The sequence below is a fragment of the Mercurialis annua genome, linkage group LG3 (assembly GCF_937616625.2).
Source record: "Mercurialis annua linkage group LG3, ddMerAnnu1.2, whole genome shotgun sequence".
Taxonomy (NCBI): Eukaryota; Viridiplantae; Streptophyta; class Magnoliopsida; order Malpighiales; family Euphorbiaceae; genus Mercurialis; species Mercurialis annua.
This window is the reverse complement of record NC_065572.1, coordinates 47,764,501-47,769,561: the sequence shown is the minus strand read 5'-3', so window position 1 is coordinate 47,769,561 and position 5,061 is coordinate 47,764,501. Positions and strand designations below refer to the sequence as shown.

The 5,061-nt window shown below is 34.7% G+C and overlaps 1 long non-coding RNA gene across 1 annotated transcript; it reads right to left on the bottom strand.

Annotated features, from left to right (window-relative positions):
• Nucleotides 1–2,318: 2,318 nt before the first annotated feature.
• On the bottom strand, nucleotides 2,319–4,137 carry LOC126674834 (uncharacterized). Its single transcript, XR_007639633.2, has 3 exons — nucleotides 4,003–4,137; nucleotides 3,340–3,420; nucleotides 2,319–2,454 (listed from the first exon to the last, which is right to left on the bottom strand). It is a non-coding gene; the product is annotated as an uncharacterized LOC126674834 (long non-coding RNA).
• Between the last annotated feature and the right edge of the window lie 924 nt (nucleotides 4,138–5,061).

The following is a 5,061-nucleotide window of genomic DNA, read 5'->3' as shown; positions in this document are numbered from 1 at the left end:
GATGGGTTGGGCCGAGTGGGATGGGTCGGGTGGGTTGGGTGTTGGGTTGAGTGTAATGTTTGTAAATGTTTGGCTTGAATCGCTAAAAAGAGGAAACGTTTGGATTTACTTCATAATCTTTGTAAACATTTGTCTTAAATAGCTAAAAAGGTGAAACATTTGGACTTGTTTCGTAACGTTTGTAAATGTTTGGCTTAAATTGCTAAAAAGGTGAAAGGCTTGGATTTGTTTGTAACAGTTTAAATATTTGACTTAAATCGCTAAAATGGGGAAATGTTTGGTTTTATTTCGTAATGTTTGTAAACGCTTAGCTTAAATTGCTAAAATGGTGAAACGCTTGGATTTGTTTCGTAACGTTTGTAAACGTTTCGCTTAAATCGCTAAAAGGTGAAACGCTTGGTTTTCTTTTGTAACGTTTTAAACGTTTGGCTTAAATCGCTAAAATAGGGAAATGTTTGTATTTGATTTGTAACGTTTGTAAACGTTTGGCTTAAATCGCTAAAAAGATGAATCGTTTGGATTTGTTTCGTAACATTTGTAGATGTTTGACTTAAATCGCTAAAAAGGTGAAACGTTTGGATTTGTTTCATAATGTTTTAAATGTTTGGATTTGTTTAGTAACGTTTGTAAACGTTTGGCTTATATCGCTAAATAGGTGAAACGTTTGATTTTGTTTCCTAACCTTTGAAAACGTTTGGCTTAAATCGCTAAAGAGGGGAAACGTTTGGTTTTGTTTCGTAACGTTTAGAACGTTTGGCTTAAATCACTAAAAATGGGGAAACGTTTGGCTTTGTTTCGTAACGTTTGTAAACGTTTGGCTTAAATCGCTAAAAATGTGAAACATTTAGTTTTTTTTCGTAACGTTTATAAACGTTTGGCTTAAATCGCTAAAAAGATGAAATGTTTGGTTTTGTTTTGTATCGTTTGTAAATGTTTGGCTTAAATCGCTAATGAAGTGAAATGCTTGGATTTGTTTCGTAACGTTTGTAAACGTTTGACTTAAATCGTCAAAATGGGGAAACGATTGGATTTGTTTCGTAATGTTTGTAAACGTTTGGCTTACATAGCTAAAAAGGGGAAACTTTTGGATTGGTTTCGTGGCGTTTGTAAACGTTTAGCTTAAATCGCTAAACGTTTGACTTAAATTGATAAAAAGGTGAATGTTTAGATTTGTTTCGTAGCGTTTGTATACATTTGGCTTAAATCGCCTAAAAGGTAAAACGTTTGGTTTCTTTCGTAACGTGTGTAAACTTTTGGCTTCAATCGCTAAAAAGGTGAAACGTTTGGACTTGTTTCGTAATGTTTGTAAACGTTTGACATAAATTTATAAAAAGGTGAAACGCTTGGATTTGTTTCGTAACGTTTGTACACGTTTGGCTTAAATCGCTAGAAAAAGTGAAACGTTTGGATTTGTTTCGTAACGTTTTAAACATTTGTTTTGTTTCGAAACGTTGGAAAACGTTTGGCTTTAATCGCTAAAAAGGTGAAACATTTGGATTTGTTTTGCAACGTTTGTAAACGTTTGGCTTATACTGCTAAAAAGGTGAAACGTTCGGTTTTGTTTCATAACTTCTGTAAAATGTTTGGCTTAAATTGCTAAAAATGGGAAACGTTTGTTTTTGTAAATGTTTGGCTTAAATCGCCTAAATCGCAAAACGTTTGAATTTGTTTCGTAACGTTTGTAAACGTTTGGCTTAAATTGCTGAAAAAGGTGAAACGCTTGGATTTGTTTTGTAACGGTTGTCTTTTGATGTTATCTTGGGAATGGATTTGCTTTCACGCCATTTTGCTTCGATCGACTGTCGAGGGAAGTCAGAAACACCTAAGAATCTAATTTCGGCGATCAAGGCCAAGCGTATGATGGGCAAGGGTTGCCAGGGTTTCTTAGCGGTGGTTCGTGACTTAGAGGCTGACAGTGGTAATGTGCATAGTGTTTCGATAGTGAATGAGTTCACTAATGTGTTTATAGAGGAATTGCCTGGGTTACCGCCTGATCGTGACATTGAGTTCTGTATCGATGTTGATCCTGGAACAGCTTCTATTTCGATACCGCTGTATCGGATGGCTCCTGCAGAGCTGAAAGAGTTGAAGGAACAGTTACAGGAATTGTTGGATTGTCATACCTCGCCTTGCTTAGCACGAGATTGACGGTTATTTAAAATATATTTATCTCAAAATCAACATTTTAAAAACGTGTTTTATAAATAATTAAGCAGAAATATATGAAAACCTTTTATACAACATTTTAATTAAACCACTGTATGAAAACTAAGTATTGTTACAAACTCTTATACATATAATTCAAAATATATATTTAGGTACAAATAAGTTTATTCTAAACAAAAACATCAAGGCATCTCTAAACTCGGAGATGTGGCCAACCTCTATGTCTCAAGCCCAAACTCTAAGCCCAACTCCCTCTCTAGTCAACTGTACTGTAGATTGCCTTGCTAACTGAAAAGTTTTAAAACAACTAAAATGAGCGAAAGCTCAGTGAATAGACATAACAAGCATAAAACATTTATATACTTAAAGTAAGTATATCATATAGTAACGAATACTTACAACACAAAACGTTTTTAATGTTCATCTCAAAAGCATTTACAAATATAAATGATATCAAAACAATTTCACTTCAAATATGAAATGTAGTTCGTATCAATCATCAATTATAAGATTGATATATTACCCTGTAACAATAATATAAACCATAGACCTATAATTAGGAACACAACGCTGATCTACAGTCTAACCAACATATCTAGGAACACTTGATGGCTAACCCTTCTCCATCATTAGCACGGCTCAGCCCTTCTCCCTTCACTGACCATCAATCAAGTGGCCTGTGTCAAATGCGCATAGACACTCATAATATCTCACATGTGCATATAACTAACTCAGCACATAACCAGGTGCATATCACAACTCAGCACCACTCAAATATGTACCATTACAGAGTAAGCATATCATATAAAAAGAAATCTCAAATCATTGCATCAAAACGCAATACAATTCAATAGTAAAACCATTTCAAATTCTCATTCAAAACTTAACCAATTCAAACGACTATTGAATTGCCGAAGGTTTTACACATTCATAAACAAATACTCATTATATCAAAAGCATCAAAGCTTTACTAAAATCAAACATTTATATAGATTCAATTCAAAACTTCTTTCATTTTATACAACATTTGCCAAAGGTAGTATTTGAAATATTTAAACAAGGCATTTCATCGAACACCTTTCGTGGATTCCAAAACAACCATTTAAAACACAATATTTTGAATATCAAAATAGCATATTGATTTCAGTAGCAAGGGCTAGTATATCTACTCACCACACAACAACCAAACTAGTCCAAAATATCGTCAAAAGCTGCCTTACTTTCTACTTGCACCGTCGTTGCCAAAACGAGCACCTAAATGAGTCATGTAAATCAGAAAACACCATCACAATCACATATACATACTTATACATATATCTAATAGTTATTTGACCTAAATTCAGATCCTACAAATGTATTTCTATATGATTTATGCATGATTATAAACTTAGTACCAAATCTGCCTTAGTAGGCAGAACATTAAGCCTCTATTCAAACATGTCCTGTGAATATTATAGACAGAATTTTAACAAACCCTTCGGTGAAATTTTAGCCCCTTGAGTCTAGAATCCAAATCAAAGAGAATTTCATGATTTCAAAATATAAGCAATGAGTTATTCCAGTTTTAGTGAGGTGTGCTCAGACTGTCTTCACAGCTGAAGCAATAAAATGTCGCGGTCGTTTTAGATATTACTATGACAGAATCAGATCAAACGCAAAGAACAAAAGTTGTATTAAACACTCTAAAGTTTCTGTGAAATCAAGAATTACTAGATTTGGAGTTATAGAACTCGACTTATGTGCAAAATACAGAAGCTAAAATTTCTGTCATAAAACAGAACAAGGTACAAAGTGATATACTTCAACTCAAAGACACAAATGGATAAAGGAACTTACCAATTCGATTTTCCACTCTTCCTAAAGCCTTAAAACATGGAGAATTGAAGTTTATATTCTGAAATGAAGTTAGGTCTTGGAGGAATTCGAATTTCTCTCTTAGGTTTTTAGGTTATATGATAAATATCAATAAAGAGGTTCCTTTTAACTTATACATAAGACTTGTTTTATGTAAGACAAAATGGATAATTGTAACATATGGTGCATAAAGAATAAATAATGTTCCCTTTGGTCCTTTGGTAATTCTATAAGTTTCATTTAACCCACAAAGTTTCAATTCATTTCAATAAACGAAATCAGCTTAGTTTACCAACGAGCTTAAATTTCAATCGAGTCCTATAAATTCTCAAACCAATGAATTGACATTCTAAATAGACTCTGGCATTATAATGCATGATGATGAATGTTTAATTAATGCATAATGTAAGGTTAGAGTACGGGTGTGACATGGATAGTGGTTTTATCAGACCGAGTACTTCTCCGTGGGGTGCTCCTGTGTTGTTTATCAAGAAGAAGGATGATTCTTTTCGGCTGTGTATTGACTACAGACAGCTGAACAAGGTTACTTTCAAGAACAAGTATCCTCTTCCCCGTATTGATGATTTGTTCGACCAATTGGAGGGTGCTAAGTGCTTTTCAAAGATTGACTTGAGATCCGGGTATCGTCAACTTCGGATTCGAGACGTCGATGTGCCTAAGACTGCTTTCAGAACGCGTTATGGGCATTTCGAGTTTCTGGTCATGTCTTTTGGGTTAACTAATGCACCAGCAGCGTTTATGGATATGATGAACCGGGTATTCAAGCCGTTTCTGGATCGGTTCGTTATTGTGTTTATTGATTACATACTGATCTACTCTCGGAGTGAGGAGGACCATGCTTTCCACTTGAGGACGATACTGCAAACTTTGCGTGAGCATCAGTTGTATGCTAAGTTTTCGAAGTGCGAATTCTGACTGGATCAATTTACTTTCTTAAGACACGTGGTGTCAAAGGATGGGATCAAGGTTGATCCGACAAAGATTGAGGCGGTTATGGATTGGCAGAGGCCGAGGTCAGTT